Here is a 25,232-nt window from a genome sequence, read left to right as displayed (position 1 = left end):
TTTCCTTATGCCAGGAGCCCTAGTCTGCATAAAATAAATTGTATTCTCCAATCAATTGATCACTTTATACCTAATACACATTATGCAAACTCTGCAGAAGAAATGTCTGTAACACTTATTTTTCAAAATGGAGTTTAAGGTCCTTTTTGCTCCAGTGAGTTTGCCTTTTACCATTCTTCCTTGCCTGGTGATTTTTCTCTCTGAATACTCTCTTTTAGGTTAATTATCAATTTAAGGACCTCTTTAATTGTTCATCTTTTTCAGAATTTTTAGAGACTGTTTTGAAATAGAGACATATTTTTATTTCCCACAATGTCCAATATATCGTTAGGGCAATGATATACTAGTTTATAAGAGCATGCAATTATTAAATTTAGTTTCATCTAAATCCAAAAATTGCTATTTTCTCTATTTCCTGTTCCTCCTGAATGTTGGGCCTTGGCTTAATGTTTTTGAGGGAACAAAAAAGAGTAATCCCCATTTCAATGTCAATGCAAAAGGATAAAGACTGACTCATCATTTTCAGATTAAGGATAAATACATGTGTTAGTTCCTGACCCTTCTTGAAACTTCATTAAAATGATGTTTAAGGGATTTTTATTTTAAAAGGCACACACTGATGAGAGCAAAGAAATAGGGCAACAGTTACAGCACTTTGGGATTTGGGATATAGATGGATGAGTGCTAACTTACTTAGCAGACCTGAGAAAGTGAAGTTTTAATCTAGCAGAGGAGAAAGGAAAAAGGTAACCCAAATTATACTGATGAACCCTGCAAAAACTCAGGAACAAGAACCCCTGGAAGGGAGAGTGGAGATACAGTTGAGAAGTATTGGTTGAAAGTTCAGATCTGCTTCCTAACTTTATACAAGGAGGAAACTTGCTCCTCCACTCCAACAGAGGGATGAAGATTATGTTTTCTATAGAGTTGGTAAAACAGAAGGTTTCTGGATTGAGAAGTATCAGAAAGGTTAAAAGTGGTATAATATGGTCCTGAAATGTGGTAGATTGTGGATTACACTGATTTACCAAATCCCAAGAATGACAATACCTTCTGTTCTCTGCTCCTTAGCCTACAGGCAGCTAAGGATACCTTTCCTACAGGAAACTCCAGGAAACATCCCTGGGACTTTAACCTAAAAATAGAACTCAAGGATACTGATATCAGGGATTCCCTCAAGGAAGGGCCTAGCCAGAACAATTCTAAAATAAATCCTATATCAACAACCACACTCCCAGCCCTTCTGTGGACCTTCTAGTGCTCGGCCCTTAAATATCTCAGACAGCCAAGGATCGTGAGACATTTAAGGAAATGTCTGATATCATGAGAGAAAAAAACTAAAGCATGCAAACAAAAAAAGCAACTTGGAGGAAACAACCTTAATAGGAAGAAGAAAATTTTTTTTTTTTTTTTTTACACAGGGTTTCACTCTGTCGTCCAGGCTGGAGTACAGTGGCGTGATCTCGGCTCACCGCAACCTCTGCCTCCCAGGCTCAAGCAATTCTCCCACCTCAGCCTCCCTAGTAGCTGGGATTACAGGCGCGTGCCACTACCACCTGGCTAATTTTTATATTTTTAGTAGAGATGGGGTTTCACCATGTTGGCCAGGCTGGTCTTGAACTCCTTGCCTCAAATGATCCACCTGCCTCTGCCCCCCAAAATGCTGGGATTATAGGTGTGAGCCACAGTGCCCGGCCAGAAGAATAAATCTGAAAAAAGATATCATCAGTATCTCCAGACAGATAAGGCATGATATTATAACCATGAAACACAACAGAATTTATAAGGGTTAGGAGGTGAAATTAAGGAAATTTTCCAGAAAGTGTAGTAAAAAGAGAAAGAATAGAAAATAACGTAGAAAAAATAAGAAGCTTAGAGGATTGGTTCTTACATCCAAAAATAGTACACCAGATTCAGAGAACGTAAAAAATGGAGGACAGAAAACCATCAAAGGAATAATTCACCAAAATTTCTCAAAAACAGAAGTTTCCTGATTAAAAGGGAATAACAACAGATGATCATGAAACTTTACAACACTAGAATGTGGTCCAATAAATGACATGGTAAACTAATAAAAAGAAAGACTTGGTATCCCAGAGATAGGACCAACACAAGAGCGAGGCGAAAAGAATTCACAGGTGATGGTAAAAGAGATCTCAACAGCTGTGCGCTGGACTAGTGATCAACTGATCTAAATTGCAGTAGGTAGAGGGATTCAGGAGAGAGTTCTTCAAGATGGTAAAATTGATTAAACATCTAATGTGTTTGCGCTGAGGGGAGATTTACAGATCTTGGGGAGGCTTTGGGGATAGCATCATGATAAGTACATAGGAAACTAACGCAAATTAAATATAACAATGATTAATTCCAAGGAAGAAAAAGGCAGAAAATGAGATATAATCGTAGAACACTACATGATTCTAAGGATGTAAATATGGATATTTAAGACAACCAGAATTATTCTGAGAGGATGGGAACATGAGGCATGCGTGTGTGTGATAAAAAACCTTACCCTCATCTTCCTCATTGGGAGGTCAATCAATAATACCTGAAATCGAAAAACTAAGAAGTAGTAAGAGAAACATGTTATTTAAATCAGTGCATATAAATTTTTGTCTTTAGTATGACATGCATAGAAACTGATACTAAATAATGTAGGAAGCTGGAGACATTCATTTGTAGAATATTAAGTAGATATAAAACTTCAAATAAAATATTTTCAGATTTTTTCAATGAAAAACCTGAGCTTGCTTTCATAAACATAACTTTTTATATTTCTTATATGCCTGAAATGGCTGAACACAATTCTTGATCAATATCTTAATGATTCTCTCTTCAGATTCTTTTTAGTCGTTGTCAGTGAGATACTACACAAGTAGTGATTTTTAAAAAAACAAGCCATTTCACCACCATTTCATAGTCTATAAAAGTTAAAGTTATCTTTAAAAACATTAATAGTTTTAGCTTTCTTCTTTGCTAGACAAATGCAATCCTCTGATAATTCCAACAGATTTCAAATTCAACTAAATTTTTTCCTATGAAGTAATTAAAATAATAATGAGGCCCGAATTTATAAACTGTGTGTTTATTGTTAGAGCAGTCACTCCATAGGTAGCCTGGATGCCAGTAAAAGACGATATTTGATTCAACTGGAAAGAAATGTCTGGTATGTATAGACAGAATTTTTGGGGCTGTCCCTTGTAGCTTTGCCTACCAGGCCCTTCTGCCCACACCTTTCTAGAGCTCCACTTTCAACCAACTGTGCCTTGTATACCTGGAATGAAACCTCCTCCAGCAGCTACATGGACTGCTTCTGCACAAAGTGAAGGGGTGCTTTCTGCAGCAGCCTGTTGACGTGGGTGTCCATGGATGTTTCTAGTGCCTCTCAGCAGAGCCATGAGGACCATGCCTTTATACCTTGAGGAAGCTGATGGCCAGGTGTTATCTGCCCAGAGGCACCTGCTACCTCAGAACCCCACCTGATTCCCTGAGGCTGAGAGACATCCATACCTCATCGCATACCTGGAATCAATTCTTTGCACAATAATGTGCCAACACCTACTGATTTCCACATGTGGAAACAAATTCCAAAATAATTACTTAAAGAATTGAAAGCAGTTATCTCTGGGCCTAGTCCTATGTAACAGTTGAGACTATATTATGAATAAATTGGTTTAAATACATACTAATGTTTAAAAATCTCTTATGTAGTCTTATTGGATCTTCCAGACCTTTTGCCCTCTCAAAACATTGGACAGAGCCGCTTTCAACTTTGTTTTTATGAGATGAGACGACAAAATGTGGACTATACAACTGCGGACTATGGTCTACTTCTTAAATGCAGAGGCTATTTAGTTTGTGGATTATCCACATGCCATATTTTACCCCAAGGATTAAGATAAAAGGAATATAAATCTGAGGATAGCAAGCTTCATTTTTTAATACAAGGAAAAAGATAAGTTGAAATTCATGATAAATATAGATTGTGTTTTGAAACTTTGATTATTTTCCTGTTGTCCCTTTAACATGTTCCTGGGGAAATTTGTAATAATGATTTAGGAGAAGAGGTGGGAAACTGATAAATTAGCTGAAAAAAAATAGAAAGGCGCTTGAGAATAGATAGCAGAGAACACACTTCTTTCACAGAGGGTACTGACAGCGTGGTCTATTTGGTGCCCTCCAGATTCAAGGCTGAAACTGGAAACAATGGTGCTTTAATTTGCTGCACAGCTAATGGGCCTGCTGATTTGTTCTCATTTTTCAGTCCTATAGTATGTCCTTAAAACCCTCTCAAGGGTTTATACTTTTAGCCAGAGGTCTCTGCTTCATTTTTCCTTTTGTTCTCTAAACACTTTGGTTGCCTCTTCCCGATTCATCTTCTGAGAGGCTCAGCGTAATGTATGGTAGGAATTGAATAATTTGGATGAAGCCTGTGACATGTCTTGATGATGTTAAACCACTCAGAATCCTAGGAAATAGTCCCAGCTTGCATTAGCAGAAGATTAATGCAGGTGATCTTTAAAGTCTTAATTTTAAAAAATTTACATTTTTGCCAGTAATGATTGAAAAACACTGGCATTCTTTCTGCCCGCATTACTGATTACAATTGCAAATACTTGCAAAAGTACTAGAATGGCATCTCACTGTTCCATAAAGAGCAGAGTATTATTTTACCCTTTTAATGGCTATTAAATATTTAAAAAACAATTTTCTAAAAATATATCCATAACTATATGTAACATGGGCATAAATCACAATGGGAAATGTATTCTGATACACATGCATAATAATACTTGCTGGATAAGTTTATATGTCTAATTTGCCAAGAAGAAATTTAAATTTTTGAGAGGCTTCTTACTTGAGACATAATTATGAGAAAAGGCAAAAATAGGGGTCTTTTGGATGAGGTCAAGACAGTGATTACTCACATTGTTACTACCGTTTTGCCCCAGGATATTCTGGATATGAGCCAAACCTTATGATCCCCGAATCAGGAATGGTGGAAAACCATGGTGAACTAGTTATTTGGAAGGTGGAATCAAGGAAACCCACCAGCTCGTTCCAGAACGGGAACATATTAAGAGGAGAGGTAATGAGAGCAAAGAGTTTGTCCTGCTATCTGGAGAACAGAGAGGGTACAGTGAGCCTTGGAGAGCAAGGGAGTGTGGGGAGCGGTGGGGCAGGTTGCAGACCGCAGCCAGGAAGAGGAGAATCAAAGGAGTCAGCTGTGGACTTGTAGAACTGGGGTTGAAATTTAATTCAAGAAGAAACATTTGGAACATTTGGCAACAAGTGACATGATCAACATGACATTCGGGTAGATGATTGTTGCTGTGTTATAAAATAGCTCAGACAGGAGGAAGACAGTTGGTGCATGCTAAGAATGACTGCAGAAGAGTGAGAAGGAGAAGGAATTTGACTTGATGACAGGACTGATAGAGAAGACAGAAGATAAAGGTAAGTTATAGACAGTGTAAGTCAAGGCTGGATTGTTGCCTTGGAGAACAACTCCCATATTTAACAGTCCAAAAAAAACAAAAAGCAAAGTGACCAGAAGATTATCCAGCAAATGTCCAAATGCCTTGTGGAACAGGTCGGTTCTCTTCCCAGCTTAAAAATCATGGAATGGTGGACATGGAACAGTTTGTGAAACATAGAACTTTGCTAAACCGATCATTTCTCTTTTGGATGTGCTATGACTGTAGTCCTTGCCCCACCCATTCCCAGAAGATCATCCAGACACCAATAAATAAGGAGCGCGGTAGGAATTAGAGGTCAAGGAAGGAGGCATAGGTCTGGGGATCATCAGTGAACACAGCAGTGGGGTCTGAGTGTATGGATGAGCATTCTGTGTCACAGAGTGAAGAAAGGGAGGAGCAGAGGTGTGGCAGCAAATACTGTGAGATGCTTCATGAAAAGGCCAAGGAACAAAAAGAAACAGAGTGGTTGGAGTGGCATTAAACTCATGGAATTGTTTGATCTAAATTTAAGTTGATACTTGCTTCATTGGGGTAAACAGTCTGATTAGTGTTTTCAGACTATACATAAATGAAGGGATAGTTCCATCTCTCAAGACTTAGGACCCGCAGAGAATTCAGAATATAAATGCAGCAAGCTGAGCCCCAAAACCTTCTGGGCTCAGCCACCAGAAAGATTATCATGAGCCCCTTTTCTTTTACAAATAAAATTCACCCTTATTTGTCTTAGGGTTGACTATGGAAATTCTTTAAATGGATATCAAGAAGGAAATCTTCCAGTAAATTCTGCACTGCAAAGCAGTAGCATTATTTAAACAAAGAATACATTAATTTTTACATTGCAATCAAGATCAACCAGCACTTACCCATCCACCAGAATGCATTATAATACTGAGCACTTTTTTAATTCTACACTGAAAATCCCTTTGAATCCTGTATCAGTGTTCACTAGACAGAATCTGTCTATCTATACATTAGATACATAAATATGTATTTATGAGGAGATTTATTTTAAGGAATTGGCTAATGCAAATGCGGTGCTGGTAAGTCCAAAAATCACAGGGCAGGGCAGCAGTCTGAAAACTCAGGCAAGAGTTGATGTTATAGCCTTGAGTATGAAATGTGTAGGGCAAGTTATCAGGCTAGAAACTTAGGCAGGATGTCTATGTTACAGTCTTGAGGGAGAACTCCTTCTCTTGGAAACTCAGTTTTTGCTCTTAAGGCCTTCAACTGATTAGATGAGACCCATCCACATGATCAAGGGTAACCTCCTGTAGCTAAAGTCAACTGATTATAGATGTTAATCCCATCTATCAAATACTTTTACGGTAACATCTAAACTAGTGTTGGACTTAAGAACTGAGCACTCTAGCCCAGCCAGGTTGACTCAGATGATTTTGCCATCACAAATCCCATATTTTTACTATAGTGGAAAGAGCAGAGTTGGCTGTATTTTGCTTCATTTCCCCAGTGTTGTAATCTTTATAAGGGAGTAAAGATTCTGTTAGTGGTTCAATGGTGGCATTTTTACTGGCACTTTTTTTTTCTGTCAAATTGTTCGATAATTTGTTTGAAAAGCTGGGCCATGTTAGCACCTTATCCCTGTCCCACATGGTGCCAAATGGTCTTGTCTTCTTTGCCTGCTAAGAAGAGTAGGTATGGGAAATGCAAATTTTCATTGAACAAGGTTATTGACTACTCAAGTTCTGTAGTAAGGTTGCTCAGCTGACTGTGTGACAGTCACAGGGGATATAGGGAGTTAATATTTTCTGGAAAGAATTTTAATGTTAGAATTTACTGTCTTTTGCACATATAAATTTGAAGCCTTAATGTTATGCTCTTCTGGTTATTTGCATGTAATATGCATGCAAATTCACAATATATACTATATGCCAAGAACATAAATTATAAATTGGTACTTTCCCTGGTTATTAGCAATTTTGGCTGCTTTAAAAATTAATACTTTGAAGAAATATATGTTTTCAAATTTGTTTGTAGTATCTTTAGTTTCCAAAGGAAAATATGTAGTGCACTCTCAACCAGGAAGGTAGATCTCTGCTGTAACATTCTCTGGATTTAAAAAGTTGTGCATAATGCTAAAGGTTAGAATGTTTTTATTTATCTTTCCTGTGAGTGGGTTTCAATTAGGTGTTGCAGATGTTTGTTTCCATTAACAATGCTGAGAAATACATGTTTCTGTAGCATGATTGCAGCCTACTGCAGTCCAGTGTACTTGGGGGTGAGTCTTTTCAGTGATAAACACACCTCCAGTAGCAGAGCAGCATATTGTACTTCCAGGTGGAAGAAGACCTGCCTGTGCTGCACAACTGAGGGCAGGAGACTCCCAGAGAGGGACTCTGTAGCCTCTCTGCCTGCCATTGAGGCTTGTTGCCTTGGCAACTAAAACACAGCCATCCATCCTTTTCCCCAGGCAGGGAGCTCCAGTCATCCTTGACTTTGCTATGACCTTTTCTCCTCCCCTTTACAATCTGTTTAGGGTTCTGCCATGCATCTCCCAGGCAGCTTTGAATTTTCTCTCCCTTGGAAATCTCCAGGCCACCTCCTGGTTTTGTCTTTCTCCTTTGGACCAATGAATGCTCATCACCGGCATCCCGGCTACTCAGCTTGCTTACTTCTTCCTGAGTCCAAAGCAAGGCCTCCCAGACCTTCCTGCCTACTATGAAAGTCAGGTCATCTTGCACTGTGAAACTCTAGAGTGCAGCATTCTCTGCAGGGTGCAAACATCCATCCTCAACTTCAGTAGTCTGCTCTCACACACTATTTGGAATCATTTTAAAAACTCTTCTGTGTGTGCTGTACATCTTTCATGACTTAGTCACCCTCCTCCACCTTACTAACCCTATGGACTACTTTATCCTCTATGTTTCTAAGTTATTTCATCTTGCGCAAAATCAGCCCTCTTTAAGTGGTCCAGAGCAAGGGCCCTCAGCTGACAAGTTTTATTGGTGGCACCATCACCACCACCATGACGGTAAATATTATCACTAACTTCTGTGCCAGCATGTTAGCATACTACAAGTAGCTACAGAAAATGGGCCTGTGGACATTGACTCAAAACTTAAGTTAGGGCCTCTATGTTATTGTGAAGCCTGGTCAAGGGCTCAAGTCGGGATGAGAATCCATCTTGGTTCTGCTCTTCATTTATGTCCTTGGAGATGGCTGGATCTGCCAGGATTAACAGGTGACTTCCACCCCTCCACCCCTGACTCCTGTTCCCTCCAAAAAAGTGACCTGTAGATAGTCAAATGGTGCTAAGGTATAGACCTGAAGAGGCATCATTTTCTGATTCACTTTTGGGCCAAGTAGGCATTATATACTAATTTGCAGCTGGGTGCTTTATAGGCTTATAGAGGCCTTCACTTACAGAATAGATATAACAATCAAAAAGATTCAAAGTGAAGTTGTTTTTTGTTTTTTTTTTTTTTTTGAGACGAAGTTTCACTCTTGTTGCCCAGGCTGCGATGGCACGATCTCAGCTCACTGCACCTCCGACTCCCGGGTTCAAGTGATTCTTCTGCCTCAGCCTCCCAGGTAACTGGGATTACAGGCATGTGCCACTACTCCCGGCTAATTTTTGTATTTTTTAGTAGAGATGGGGTTTTGCTATGTTGGTCAGGCTGGTCTCGATCTCCTGACCTCTCAAGAGATCTGCCCACCATGGCCTCCCAAAGTGCTGGGTTTATAGGTGTGATTTTTTTTTTTTTTTTTTTTTCAGACAGAGTCTCGCTATGTCGCCCAGGCTGGAGTGTCGTGGTGTGCTCTCAGCTCACTGCAACCTCCGCATCCTGGGTCCAAACGATTCTCCTGCCATAGCCTCCTGAGTAGCTGGGATTACAGGTTCCTGCCACCACACTCAGCTAATTTTTGTATTTTTCGGTAGAGACAGGGTTTTGCCATGTCGGCCAGGCTGATCTTGAACTCCTGACCTCAAGTGATCTGCCTGCCTCGGCCTCCCAAAGTGCTGGGATTACAGGCAAGAGCCAACATGCCTGGCCTCAAAGTGAAGTCTTTTATTACAAGGAGAAAGTACTAGGTAAGGATAATTTAATTTTGTAACCATTATTGCATCCTGGCAAGATTTTCTGCAGTAGTTTCTTCTCCTTCCCTTCCCTCTTCATCCCTGCTCCTCTTCTCCTCCTTCCCTCCCCCTCTTCCTTTTTCTTCCTCTTCTTCCTCGTCTTCTTCCTTTTTAGATAATAATCATAGTAGCTAATAAGTGTATAAAATATTCTGACTGGCTGAGATGCATTTTTCCTAGGCTTGATTGTATCATTGGAAACTCTAACCACAGAGCTCCCATGTGCTGTGGGTGGAGCAGCCTTCTAACTGTCATAGAAACACGGAAGCCACATGCTAGATTTACATAGAGCTTAGGGGCTCTGAGTGTAAGAACAAGAGCTTGACTCATTTTTGGCATTCAGACGTGCACTGATCTCTCTCATAGCTTAGGATTCCCCAAAAAAGGTTGGATTGAGGGATGTGATGAGGTCCCTGAACAAAAGCCATGAGTGAAGAAGTCTGTTAACGTGGACCAGACCGACCTATAGGAGTTTGGTTTTGTTTTGCTTTTGAGACGGAGTCTTGCGCTTGTCGCCCAGGCTGGAGTACAGTGGTGTGATCTCAGCTCACTGCAACCTCTGCCTCCCACGTTCAAGCAATTCTCCTGCCTCAGCCTCCCAATTAGCTGGAATTACAGGTGCCCACCACCGTGCCTGGCTGATTTTTGTATTTTTAGTAGAGACGGGGTTTCACCATGTTGCCCAGGATGGTCTCGAACTCCTGACCTTAGGTGATCCACCCGCCTTGGCCTCCCAAAGTGCTGGGATTACAGGAGTGAGGCCACCATGCGCGCCCGAGCTCCTGGGTTTGAAAGTCCAAGGGGCAGTGGTTCTAGGTACCTCCCTTGACCTAATGAGCCTCCCCTCAATTCCCCCTACTGGCAACAGACTCCTGCTCACACAAAAAACAAGTATACTATGGCATGAACGATAGCTGTGTCATAAAGCAGGGATCAGTGAACTATGGCCCTTGAGGAAAATCCAGCCTGTGGCCTGCTGGATTGTTTATGCATTTTTAAAGGGTCATAAAAAGAAAAAAAAAAAAAAAGCAAAGAAGAATATGCTACAGAGACAGATGTGGTCTTCAAAAGCTAAAATATTTACTATCTGGCCCCTTATTGGTAAAATTTGCCAGCCCCTGCCAAGAACTGGTCAGTGATACCTAATGGTGTTACTTTGGCAGCCCTGTTTTGAAAAAGCAAGGCTCAAGAGTGGAAATGGCTTCCCTGATGGTGAGGCCTTGAGGTTCCTTCCCTTCCCTCTTCACCCCATTCTTTGTGCTGCAGAAGAAGTTGTCTTCCGTGAGAACGTTGTCAGAGGTGTTGATGGTGACTGGTGGATGGCAGAGTGATGAAGGCATGTGGAGCAGAGGAAAAGTTCAAGAGAGTAGGAGAGGAGGGTTGTCAGGTAGCAGGCCATAAGTCTGACTGTCAGGGAATCCTGGAGGGAGTAACTGAGGAGGGGATCCCAGGAAAAGCTCAGACTTGTTAGTCCATGCTTGGAGCTCAGAGGATTGGGACTTAGGCTGTTGCCTTAAATACAACATATCTGTAGCGCTGGGAGGCCAAGGGACTTTTGGTTTGCACTTGTGTTCTATAGTTTACAAAGTCTTTCTCATTTTGTGAGAACCCTCTGAAGCAGGCAGTGTGTGTGTTACTTTTGACCTCAATTCATAGAGAAAAAATGGATTGATGCTATGTCAGGGAAATGTCTTCTTCAAGGTCATAGAGTTATTATATGATGAAGTTGGAAGTCCAGTCTAGATACTCTGGCTCTAAAACCTGAGCACCATTCTTGGAATCAGTGAATTATCAAAGTGTGAACTCTGCACCTCTCACCCCCAACACAAAAGCCATCTTACTAGATATTGTTTATTTGTAAGTTCATTATATTAACATATACAACACTAGAAATGGTTAGAGTAGATTCAGAATTGGATTCATTTTATGCCTCAGCTTAGCCCCTTCTCACACAGTAAGGCATCTATAGAACAAACTAACCAGGGTGTGAAGGTAATTTGCGTTGCCCTGCATTGTTTGTGTGTGTCTGGGAACTCTGGGTTGAGACAGATTACTTGGATGTTCTAGTTTTACTTTTATAGACAACCTATGAAAGGGGTAATTATGAGAAGTAATTATTGACACTATGACAACCTGAATAAAAATTGAAGTTGTTTGTACTATTTTCCCATAGATATTAGAGCAAGACATTACAATAAATGAATTGAGTGGCCTGTTTTGTGTGTGTATGATTTGGATATCAGAGACCATCATTCCTACATGATATGACACTTTATTTGCCACCTTCACCCTTTGACATTTTTGTCACAACTAAATGTGCAGTAGAGCCAGCTGTGGTCTGCGTAGGCTCTAGCACTGTGTCTGGGTCTCACCCTGAGCAATGCATTTGGTTTCAGAGCCAGTGTCGCTGATACAGGTTGCAGCCAGCACAGGGAAATCCATCACAGTAACAGCAATGTAGCCATCACAGGGAGTCTAACCACATCCATATTCAGATAAGGAGAACACTGAGTACTGTCACTGAAAATGATATGCAGGGACTCTGGGATAGTGCTGCCTTTACACTGTTCATAAAATATGGTAAAAATAAAGCCTTAAAACTCATGCTTGTGAAGAGTGGAGACAGGAAAATTAGAGTAGCAATTCACACAGCACACTTTTCCTTGGAGTGAGAAGTCATATCAATTTCTCAAAAACGGGTATTTCACCTCTTACAGCATCCATAAGAAGGCTAGGTCAGCCACGAGTTAGTGGCTTATGAACTCACTTGGACCTTTGCTTAGCTGGCAAATGTCATTTCTTAGCCTTCCATCCACCCAAATCTGGGGTTTCTGTTTCCCCAGCTCTGCCCTCTGTGTTCTCTATCTCATCATCTTATTTTATTTTCTTCACAGCACTTTCTACTGTTTGCAGTTATCTAATTTATTAATTGGCTGCTTAATCTCTATCTGTCAGCTTTGAGTTGTAAGCTGCGTGGTTGCAGAAGCTGACCGTGGCTCTCTGGTTCACTGTTGTTTTCTGTAGCCCAAAGAACAGTGTCTGGGCTGTGGTAGGTGCTCAATATGAATAAAAAAGATGAATCAATGAATGAATTGGTGAGTAAATACATGCTTTCCTGTTGCTTAACCCTACAGAATAGTCCCAGTACTGGGTTATGATCTTTCCCTAGTGGAAGAATCCAGAGATTCTATTGTTGCCCTAATAAATTACCACAAACCCAGTGGCTTAAACAACACAGATTTATAGTCTTAACAGTTCTGCAGGTCGGAAGTCCAACACAGTTCTCACTGGGCTCAAATCAAAGTGTCAGCATGGCTGGAGACTTTGGGGGAGATCCATGCTCTTGCCTTTTCCATTTTCTACAGGTTACACACATTCGTTGGTTGTGATCCCTTTCTGTCTTCAAAGCCAGCAATGGTGGGTCGAGACCTTCTCATGCTGCCATCTGTCTGGTTCTCTACAGCCGAAAAAGGTTCTTCGTTTTTAAGGACTGATGTGATTAGATTGAGTGTACTTGGAAAATACAGGATAATCTCCCATCTCCAGGCCATTAATCATAATCACATCTGCAAAATCTATTTTGCCATATAAGGTAACATATTCATGGGTTCCAGGAAATAGACCCTGGACATCTTTTGGGGTTTGGTGGTAGTCATCATTCTGCCTGTCACATGGATTTATTCACAAAGGGGGTATAGGGATAGTCAAGCCCAAAGCCTCATTTCTCTTCCAGAATGTATATTGCAAAACAGAGAGTCTTCCCAAGTCATTTATTCATTCCACAAGAAATATTTGTGGAACTTGTCACATTCTTCTTGATAATTTGGTTCCTGATGGCAGAGTGAGCCTAGATTGCTGTTTTGCAGGGTTGGATATGGAGACCTTGGGGAAGTTCACCTGAATTCCTAACCAAGCCTGACAATCAGAAATTGGGCTTCTAACCAGAAAGGATCAGTGTGTCTAAAAGGGACTCAAAGCAGTTGTAGTGGTAGCAATGGTGGTGTCAGATACAGTAGTTTATTTATTTTATTCAATCTTTATAATAATCCTACAATAGAAGCACTATTATTATCCCCATTTTACAGATGATGACACTAAGGCACACAAAGGTTAAATAAATTGCCTAAGTGACTGAGCCAGGAGTGACTGGCTAATGAGTGAATGAGACAGGATTTAAAATCTCAGGCAATCTAGCTCTTGACTGTGTTCCCTAACCACTGCACTTCCCTGCCCCTTACAAGGTCCATTAGAGAGTGGCCAAAGAAGCCTCTGAGAGGGCCAGAATGGGTGCTGAGACCATCTATTGGCCTCCTTGGTTTTGTGAAGTAGAGAGAACATGGAATGGTAAGAAGCTTCTGCTTCCTTGGTTACCAGATCTGGGCCTGGATCAAGCCACTTCAATTCATTGAGCCTCTGTGAAGAGAAAATAGAAATTTTGCTTGTCTGCATCTCTAGTGTGGGAGAAGGATAAAACGATTATTGAGACGTGCTCTGTAAACGTTGCCCGTTACTATCCACATGTCTAAATGATGAGGCGAGAAAGGAAAGTGAGTACGATCACCTCAGTGCCCCAAGACTCTATCTGGCTTTTGTCACCCTGGGGTAAACTGGAGAGCGTGACTGAGACATGAAATCTTCCCATATCCTCTGTGAGAGAGGGTGATTGATGACAGGGATTTACAGGTTGGCCTGTGACAGCATGTAATCAATCAGGGCATGGGAAGGATAGCTTGTCTTTGGTGTACAGATGAGGATTCTAATAACCCAACAGTGGCCACCAGAAGGAAAAGCCTCCTGCGCTTGTCTTCACTTCCTTCATTTCAGTAGCTGCAGAGTCGTCAGGCAGTCCCAAGAATTTCGTGTATGAAGATGGTATTCCTTAGTTTTGCCCTAACTGCGTGAGCACAAGTGACAGCTGTGAGTTCTGGGCTTCAGAGGGAGGAGTAAAAATTTACCTTGGAGTTAGCCAACATCTGCAAACACTTATTTAATCAATCATACAGAGCTGTCAAGAGCAGTGAGGGGTCTGAGATTTTAACCTGCCTGTGAGGTAACAAGTTAGCCTGCCTGATTCATACATGCTGGCAGAAGACACGAAACTCCTGGATCAGACATAAAGGATGTTACTGCTCAATGCACAGCAGGCAGCATGGGCTACAAGCTCTCATCTTGTAGAGCTTGAGGGGAACCTCCCTTGAGGGCAATGCAGCGGGGGCCAGGTGGTTACTTCATACCTGTTGGATCTGTGTCACAACTGAGGAACACAGAGTTTAGGAAATAACCAGTCTTATAAACTGTTTCTGGCACACTTGCCCAACCTTTGCCCTGGAGGAAGGCATTATCTTTGACTCTTGCCAGGAAACAAAATTATCCTCTGTCCTGGAGGAGGAAGACATAATCTTTATCGTCCCAGGCTGTTTGCTTTACAGACATCCTTGAATAGTAGTCTGAGACAAAAGGTACTACAGGGTAGAGAATTGTCTCCCAATAGAAACTAGTGCATAATTAGCTAAAATAATGACCATAAAAGGTGTTTTTTAAATATGTAAAATTTTACAAGTGAATTTATATAATCTGAATTCTGAGAAGGAGAATTATTTTCTAATTCTTTTCACTTACTGAGTTCTACTAAATAATTTGGAATAGGGATTCAACCAAACTTGTTGCTTAAATACTCAATTTCCATGGAGTTCAGAACTTCCAATGAATTGGTGATTAATTGGTATTGTAATGAAAGATTGTTTACATAGGATGTGCAAAGGGCATATGATTGATTGTCTCTTTAATCACCTTTAGTTACAGTAGTAAATGAAAGTATACATTTTGTACTTTGACAATGGATGATGCCAATTGAACCTTATTAAAGACTTCTGTGGCCGAGCGCAGTGGCTCATGCCTGTAATCCCAGCACTTTGATAGGCTCTGGTGGCAGGATCAGTTGAGGCCAAGAATTCTAGGCTGTGCTGGGCAATATAGTGAGAACTTACCTCTCTTAAAAAAAAAAATTAACTGGACATCGCGGCATGCATCTGTAGTTCTAGCTACTCAGAAGGAGTTTGAGATGGGAGGATCACTTGAGCCTCAGGTATTAGAGACTGCCGTGAGCGATGATTATGCCACTGTGCTAGTCTAGCCTGGGCACAGAGTGAAACCCTTCTCTAAAGATATAAATAAATAAATATTTTGGCTAAGAAAAACACACACTTTTCTTTGATTTCCATCATGATTTTTTAGCCAAATTCTTAATGGGAAACCTATTATTTGATACATGTTTCTTTATATTTGATTTTTAAATTAATTAATTTCCAAAATATGTTATCTTTAGTTATGGTTAATATTACAGACCTATCACTGCCTACCCAGTGTGTGGTCAGTGACAAATTGAACCCAAATAACTCGTATAATCTATGAGATAACCAAACACCAGATATGTTTTTTAGGCTTAAACTTGGTATAAGACCTGAAAGGTACTGTAAATGTTGGAAGAGCAAGGATCCATGTTCTGCCTGGGGTGGTGTAGTACTGTGAATATGGCTTTAAAGGCAGCTGGATCTGGACTGAACTCCAACTCTGCCAATTCCTAATTCTGCAATTTAACTAAAATATATGAGCCTCAGTTTTCTTATCTGTAAATTGTGTATAATGATTACTACATAATAGGATAGTTATGCAGTCCGCATGAAATAAGTTATTTGAAGCTGCTACCTTCCTTTAAAAATGTAAAGAGAATATTGAAGTCAGTGCAGGACCACTATAAAGTTTATTTGATTACTTTCAGCTTGGGTGAAGCTTTAAATTGTTAGTTAAATTCCTTCGCTAAAGCATTCACTTATTGTCTATTATTTTTCTAGTTATCTAGATGCATTGGGGAATTAAAGTCATCATTTAAAAATCATCCCATGGATATCAAAAGCTCATAAATTGTTAGATGCTAATGGGAAAGTCAAGAATCTGCTTCAACTTATAATTGTAGGCATACACAGAGCTATCTAGGGAAATGCAGGGGTTGCCTTAAATTCCCAGAATAAAATACTTTGCAGATTTCAAAATATGTCACTCACTATAAAATTAATTATTTACCAGCCACTCACATACTAATCAGGGTTGAAAGTATGAAAGACCACAGGAAAGAATGGATGGTTACCTTTCTATCACAAGTGCTGGTACTAAGAAATAATGATAACTCACATGTGTGTGTGATGCCCTCAGTTTTATGGGAAATTGGGAACTGAATATTTTAAAACTAATTACAATTAATTAAGATGACTAAAAGAGCAATGGCAGTTTGGGATTCTATTTTTACCAAATTAATCTCTCCAGTGAAAAGTAGGAGAGAGATTTTAGACTTGACAAACAACTTAAAAGCTTTGCAATAGGAATGGAATGAGAAAGCACAATGAGCAGAAAAATATTTAGTGAAATTATGTACTCCTTAAAATAAGCAGCTACTGTATTTTGCATATAAAGGTAGACATGACTGAAGAGGTAGGGAGATGAGGAGAGGAAAGTTAATGTGTTTCAGCATTAACACATGATGGAAGATAAATGCCTTCTCTTGGTATGTAATCTTGATTTGCTGCTACTATGTAGAAAATAGCACTATATCACAGTGCCAGCTTATATTGATATATATTTATGTATATATGGATATTTATATGTATGTGCATGTATATATATGTGTGTGTGTATATATATATATATATATATACACACACACACACATACATACATATACACACATACATCCAGGATGTCTTCGGATTATATATAAAATGTTAAGGGCTTTACTTAGTGGAGATTGGGTTAAATATTTACTTCTTGCTAAGTATTACCATATGCCTAAACTTTTAAAATAGTAGCTATTCCAAAGGAAGAAATCAAACTAAACAATTGGGAAGATATATCAAATCTAGTTTCAGTTGGTGGTTCATAGAGATAACTCGATAACACTGATGTTACTTCCCTGTTGTCCAGCTCATACTAAATAGGCATCTGTCATGAATGGCCAGGGTGCTGTGCTGGATCTGTCATGACTAAACTGATCACGATCATTAGCCTGTCTTCTTAGTTCATTCACAGCCAGGAGGTAGACGGTGGGGGAACACAAACACTATGTACCTACCCTCGGTCCTTGGCATCCAATGTAAGAGGTGAAGTTTCTGAATCTAACCCCTGCCCTCAAGAACCTTATAATACGGTAGGGGAGCTTGCACATTTGTGCGACAGGACAGTTGTAAACATGTAAATCAATAACAATTTTTCTTTATAAATAAAAAATGTTTTGAGTTAATTTTTACAAGTAATATTTTTTCCTACATAATTGTAATTGTTTTACTTTGAAAGACAGTGAAATGACTGTTTCTTCCTCTTAGTTTTCTACTTGTATTTTTCCTTACATTGGACTGTATGATCATGGACACAAATATTAATATTTCATGCCTTTCAGTACAAACATAGCTGTAGTATAAATGAGGAAAGAGAATATCAGCTTAAGTGAAGGAAGTTCAAATTCTGAGCTCTATTAGGCAGGAAAATTGATATTCCAATAAATAGAGTAGTTGAGGCTATAGCACGTTGTCTGCACAAAGCTGTAGGGTCAGCATTTTTTAGACAGTATCATGGATGAGTAGTTAATTAAGTAAAGGAATCCAATCCCAGTGGGATCTTGAGGGAAATGGAGTCTATACTTTCCTCTCCTTGAACACTGGGGCAAATTGGTCTTTGATTCTGTTGAAGCCATCTCTTGGGTGCTTCTGCCCTAAGTTCTGCTTCTGTTACTTTGAAAATCCTTTTTGTTGAAATGACCTTAGTGTCAGTGACACCTATCAGCTAAATTTAATTGCTTTTCTAAAAATACTGTCCTTTTTTCCCAATAATTACTTCAACTCACAGTTAGTTAAAGCATAACATGTTGGAAACTTTCTTGTTTAAACTCTTCCTATTCTTCACCTTATTGGTTAATTTATTTATTACCAATGACCAACTCAGTGTGGGTAGCATTTTTCTCAGCTTCCAGCTCCCAGCTTTCTTTCTTGATATGGCTGAATTTTGAGATACTCAAAGCAAGCAGACCATAAAGAGAGACAGATAAAACTGGACCTGGGTGTTCATATGTGTATGTGTGATTGTGTGTTGGAGGGTTATTATCCCTTTTTAAAGAACTACTTATAGGATGGTGGCAGGATCTCTGAAATTGCAGGCTGAATTGATTATTAGCATATGTAAATTTGGGTAAGTTATTAAGCAACTTTCAAAGTGTTTTTGTTTTCTCTTCTGTAAAATTAGGATGATAATAATATCTAATGATCTTGTTGTAGATTAAATGATGAAAAGCACCTTACAAAGTGTTACGTAGTAAGTAGTCAGTAAATGTTAACATGACTATTATCATCATGTTGTTTCTATCTTGATTATTTGTATTTTATAGCTTTGTCAAACTGAAAACTTCCTTTTATTTTGAAATATCTTGATAGACGCATGAGACGTCTTTTAAAAAAATTTAAAAAATGGCCCAGCTTGGTGGCTCATGCCTGTAATCCCAGCACTTTGGGAGGCTGAGGCAGTTGGATCACGAGGTCAGGAGACGCAAACCATCCTGGCTAACACGGTGAAACCCCATCTCTACTAAAAAACACAAAAAATTAGCCGGACATGGTGGCGGGTGCCTGTAGTCCCAGCTACTCGGGAGGCTGAAGGAGAATGGTGTCAACCCGGGAGGCAGAGCTTGCAGTTAGCCAAGATGGCGCTACTGCACTCCAGCCTGGGCGACAGAGTGAGACTCCGTCTCAAAAAAAAAAAAAAAAAAATTTTTTTAAATTAATGTTACTCTGTTACTTTTGTGTCTCTGATTTCAGTTGTATTGATTTAAATCACACAATTCCTTATAGAGACTCAAGGGCCTTGGGGGCAGGATCATACCTTACTCTTGTATGTATCTCAAGATAGGGATAGCACTGTTTCAGATTAGGTTCTTAACAAATGTGGACAAAACTCTGGGGCATGGAATTGAGAGGCCTGAATTTGGTTCTTGTTTCTTACCTGCTTTGGGCTTTCTTGGGTCACCTCTCTGAACCCAGGATTTTGAGGTCCTAAAGCCAGGTTTGGAAACCAAAAGGCCTGATGTTTGGGTTCTAGCTTTGCTGAGGGCTGTTCCAAGTTATGTGGGGTTTCCTGATCAGATATACCTTGATGCCCCTCCAAATCTATATTACTTAAATATTTGATGTATATTTATTTAATGGAGGCATGGGGGGAAACAATTTTTAGTTAATAAAAATGTAGTATAGTAATAGATGCACTAAATCATTTGCTTTCTCTTTCCAAGGCAGGATCAATGTTCTGGAGGAAAAATAGTGAAGGATTGTTCTATGTTTTACTTAAGGTTGATTTTGCTGTAGGTTACGTGTGTGTATGTATGTGTGCGTACGTGTGTGTGTACGTGTGTGTGTGTGCGCGCGTGTGTGTGTGCATGTGTGTGTGTTCTAAAACAAGTAATTGGGAGGCATATTAAATAATTTAAATCTTAACAATTAAAATATCTCACTTTCTTCAGTCAGTGAGCACCAGCCATGCTTATTTGATTTTACAGTTTTAATACACAGTATTAGTGAGTTATTCAGAGATAGACAGGTGATGCTGGGTAGGTATTCTTTGTGTAGGTGGGTGGAGGTGGAGGGGACACAGTCCTTTCCTATTGAGAATGAGAGTTATAAAGGATTATATAACAAAATTTGAGTTGATTGGTGCATATTACTCAAGTAACTACTTTAGCGCTGTAAAATACATTGGCCTATTGTTGTGAGCCTGCTCCTTATAGGTTTCTGTGTAACGAGCATCTAGAAGAACCTGGTGAGTTGTAGGCATGCAGAAAATAGCATATTTTCTCATGTCTGATACACCATGGATTGCTGGATGCAGTAACAGCATTTTAGAAGATAAAAAAGAACAGAGCCACATTTAATGTAGATACTATTTTAAGATGTATCTTGTTTTCAAAAATGTTCAAATGTGAAAAAAGCATGCATCCTGGAATTGAGGAGCAGTGGAATTAGAGATGATAATGAGCACCCTGAAATTTAATTTTTTCCTTAGAAAGATTACATTTTTCAATAGGCATAAACTTATTACATGGTTTCAACTACTCAAAGATTAAAAACAGATGCCCTTGTTAGGGAGTATATAATCTACTTTTACCATAATAATTTAGGGAAAATATTGTAAGACTAATTTTGTAAGTTGGCCAGAATATGTATTTCTTATATAATAATATCAAGAAGAACAATAGGTAAATATTTTTATTTTTAGTTTTGAGACAGAGTCTTGCTCTGTTGCCCAGGCTGGAGTGCAGTGACGCGATCTCAGCTCATTGCAACATCTGCCTCCTGGGTTCAAGTGATTCTCACGCCTCAGCCTTCTGAGGAGTTGGGACTACAGGCACACACCACCATGCCTGGCTAATGTTCATATTTTTAGTAGAGACAGCGTTTTGCCATGTTGGCCAGGATAATCTCGAACTCCTGGCCTCAAGTGATCCACCAGCCTCGGCCTCCCAAACTGCTGGATTACAGGCATGAGCCACTGTGCCCGGCCAAGATTTTTATTTATTGTTAAAATAGCATTGAAAAAAATTCTAAGTGAATCACATATATGAAGTATGTGTTTTTTAAAACATAAAAACCATGTTGGCTTAGAGTCATGAATGCTGGTGGTCTCTTCAGTGACACCAAAAATGCATTATGGGAGGGCATAATTGTCAACTCCAATAATTAAGTGCCTGCTCCTAACAGAGGCTATCTGCATCAGTGCCTTTTATTTCAATCCAGGTCTATTGATAAATAGGAATTGAATCAGGTACTGGTGATCTTAGACCGTCAATGTATCTTCAGGGCAAAACTTCTTAAGAAAATACTAGGTTCTTAAGAGTTTTGTACAATAAACAGTTTGTTCTCATTAATCAATTTTACCTAATTTCCCAATATTTTCTCTTAGTGAAAAGGTTTGTATATGTCACAGTTTTTATTTTTTATTTTTGAGGTGGATTCTCACTCTGCTGCCCAGGTTGGAGTGCAGTGGCGCCATCTCAGCTCACTGCAACCTCCGCCTCCCGGGTTCAAGCAATTCTCCTGCCTCAGCCTCCTGAGTAGCTGGGATTACAGGTGCCCACCATGGCCAGCTAATTTTTTGTGTTTTTAGTAGAGACAGGGTTTTGCCCTGTTGGCCAGGCTTGTCTCGAACTCCTGACCTCAGGTAATCTGCCCACCTTGGCTTCCCAAAGTTCTGAGATTACAGATGTGAGTCACCACGCCCGGCCTGTATATGTCACATTTGCTTTCTGGTGAAAGTACTAATGTTCATGCCAATTCTGTGCTGTCATTCCCAAAATTGTATTAATATTCCTAGAAGAAAGGAAAACAAAAACAAAATATTTAGATTTGTAGGAAGTTTTAATCTGAGCCAGAAGTCTCAAAAATTAATCATGTAATGCCATCCATCAAAAGTGGTTTTAAAATCCAATATTTAGATATATTACACATGCATAGCATCCTTTATCATCAGTTATTTCATCACAGTCTAAAGTTAGATGAATCTGTGCACTGCCCCCCACCACTCAAACACATGCATTAACACACACAATTTATATAAACAGATTGTGAAACGGCCTTGGAGAATAAAATACGTAACCATAAATAAATGAAGACCCTGCAATGCTGCTGGGAGACACATGGATATTTTAAAAATCTAGCTATTTGGTTCTGTTGCCTTTTACTATGCACTGCACAGATTTAAACTTTTTGGTTTGCTGGCAAGAAAGTTTACTAGGTTAGGAATCAGTTTCTTAAATTACAGTCTTTGCTAGAGCTCAGTGCAGTTAAGGAAACTTTCTCTGAATTAGGGGGTCAAATATTACAGTTTTTGGAAAAAAAAACCCTAGACACTTATGATGATAGTGCAAGTTAATTCTATTTCCTTGTGTGAGGTTTCACTATGAGGACACAATGTACCACTTTGGCTGAGATGCTGTTTTCAATAAATATGGAAATTATGGCTTCCAGTGCTGTGGCCTGGTATGAAATCTCATGGGAAATAGCTTGATACTGTGTGATAGATTTGAAATTAATTCCTATCCCTTCCTGAAGTAACCAACCTATATTTACAAGATGTGTCATTATTTCTTGGCCATCCAGAAAGATGGGTAAATACAGTCCTATTTTATAGAATGAGGCTGCAGCAATAAAGATTTTCTAGTCCATATCCTCTTAGAGGACGAGTTGAACAAAGCAGGCTCTGCTTTTATTTGTTGAACAAAGTGGGTTGTACTTTTGTAAGTTAGAGGTGCTCTCGGACCCTTTTCCCTTCTATTGCTTTGGCTTTTTCTAATGACTCCCAGCAGAAAATTATAATGGGAGTCTTTCCTATTGCCGGATGAGGATGGTTTTGTAATGATGGATTTCAAATTAAACCCATATTCTCAACTTTGTGAAATCCTGGCAGGGTGAAGGTGAAATGTGTCTGTCATTTTCAAATTATTTGTTAGGGAACAATTAGAGACTTATACTGTAAAATTTTGGGACAGCTGTTTTTAATAGTGGGGGAGGCATGGGCAATGAAAAGGTAGTTTGAAAATCTCAGTGGATAAAGCAGAGATAATCAGAATTTGTTAGAGTGCTATTCTTTAAGTCTTGAATTCTATCTGGCAACTAGATTGTCCTGAGATCAGAACAATCTAATCCATACATGTTCTAACTTTGCCTTCTGCTGTATCAGTATCTGCAACTAGGAAGGACAGAGAGGAGACCTGGCCTCCCCTGGGTGTTTAGGAGCTACAGATCTTCAGGGAACAAAGGCTGTGGACATGCCATTGATTTGGGACCGGTGTTTTTGAGTATCCTTAATTTTTTGTATCATCTGTGGCAGATAGGCTGCTCTCCTTAAGTCATGGCTTACCAGTTGAAACAAGACATGAGATTAACCCACTTTTTTCATTTCTAACCAAAGAGAAGGAAACTTTGTAAAGTCTTAATAGATTAATAAAAACAAAAGCTTCTGTGGAACATTTTGAGGCTTGGTAAGTTGATTCTGACTAAATCTAAGCTATGAGTGTTGTGTCAGAGTTGGAATTCCATAAAAGGTAGGGAGCTCTGGGCTGAACATGCTGGGCTTTTCACAGCAGCACTCCCAGTCAGAACCATTTGAAAGGTACAGTTTTCTCTATAAAATTAGGTCCACATAGAATGTGGTTCTACTCCATTTGTCTCATTGTGTACGAAGTCCACTTATCCTTAACTTTCATCTCACCAATCCTGATTTCTCATTTTACAGAAAAGAACCCAAAGCCCAAAGAGTTGTAACTTGATTGAAATCTCAAGGTGAGCTATGACAGGACTTATGTTCCAAACCTTTCATTCATGGTCCTGTTTTCCCCAGTGTACTATGGAACATAGAATATGCACTTGCCTGCCTACCGTCTCTTCTTCCCTCCCTCCCTTTTCCTTAGTGTATTCTCAAAGCTGCACCTTCTTTGCTAGTGATTGATTGCTGTGTCCCAGAATTTCTTCAGTGGCTGATTTCCTCCTCTCCTTAGCACTGTTCCTTCCTGACTTGTCTTCCTGGATGTCTGCCACCCGTGCCGTTGGTTATGCTGTTGCCATGTCTACTTTCCACAGGATTTCTGTGAAGCAAGGTGGAATGTTCTGGACATCTATTTTGTAGTGTGATTATTTCCTCTAGATTTGTTGAATAATTGAAAGTGTCAAATATAGGATAATTTTTGCTAAGAGAATATTTGTAAGAAGAGCTTCCTGACAAAAGTTCGTGGGCCACAGAGTTTTCCAGGGAGGCCAGGGAGACTATTGGGATGAGAAAATCAAGGCCCTGTAAGGTTTAATGATAATGCTCAAAGACAAACAGCAAGTTACACTGGAACCTGGGCAGACACTAGATAATCTGCTGGCTCTTCCAGAGTTATCTTCCCATGGTTCCATGAAACAGTTATTAACCAGACTTTAAATGCAAAAACTTCACCTTCAAGAAGATGTTATCGTTTGAAATTGGATGTGATGTCCTGCTACTACCAATAACAGGAGGCCCTTTTATAGTATTTGCTGTATGTCACTATTATTTGCGTGACCATGAGCATGGGACCCAGTGCTCTTGACTCATCATCAGCTCTGCCCACTTGTTGTCTCTTAGTTACAGCAAAACTTCTGTGCCCGAGTTCTCCAACCTCAGGCAGCCTGAGGTGGTGTAGGTCAGAACTCTCTTAGTTATTTGGTCCCCACTCTAGTAATGAAGCCCTACCTAGCTGTGCTGACAGCAATTCTGGCTGTATTGGGGCTGCGTTTCCCCAGAAGGTCAGTCCCATGATAGGGCCCTGCTTCTTCCCCATTGATTGATAGTTGTGTGCTGACTGGTGCGAGAGGACTTATGAGAACTGCTGGCCCCCTTTCTGCATCTTGCCCTAGTTCCTGAAACTAGCTGTTCTTTTGCCCCTGGATTGAGGTCAGAGTGAGCATTATGTTTTGCCCATTTCAGTGCATGTGTGTGCTCGCTCGCTCTCTCTCTCTCTCCCTCTCCTTTATCTCTCTGTCTCTTTAACTGCAAGTCTAATGCAAGTTTTGGCCCTTCCTTTCCTGCCTTATCTGCCTATGAGTAGCTGA

The 25,232-nt window shown here is 39.8% G+C and overlaps 1 protein-coding gene and 1 long non-coding RNA gene across 3 annotated transcripts in view; both read left to right on the top strand.

Moving 5' to 3' along the window:
- Positions 1–25,232, top strand: part of ENOX1 (ecto-NOX disulfide-thiol exchanger 1) — a 573,843-nt gene that overhangs the window by 125,246 nt on the left and 423,365 nt on the right. The window lies entirely within an intron of this gene.
- Positions 2,784–25,232, top strand: part of LOC134756982 (uncharacterized) — a 176,428-nt gene continuing 153,979 nt past the window's right edge. Inside the window, exon 1 of the long non-coding RNA XR_010130549.1 lies at positions 2,784–23,942. This is a non-coding gene — a long non-coding RNA (uncharacterized lncRNA). The remainder of the gene's footprint in view (positions 23,943–25,232) is intronic.

This window comes from Gorilla gorilla, chromosome 14 (assembly GCF_029281585.2).
Source record: "Gorilla gorilla gorilla isolate KB3781 chromosome 14, NHGRI_mGorGor1-v2.1_pri, whole genome shotgun sequence".
NCBI classification, from domain to species: domain Eukaryota; kingdom Metazoa; phylum Chordata; class Mammalia; order Primates; family Hominidae; genus Gorilla; species Gorilla gorilla.
This window is presented reverse-complemented; position numbering and strand designations above follow the sequence as displayed.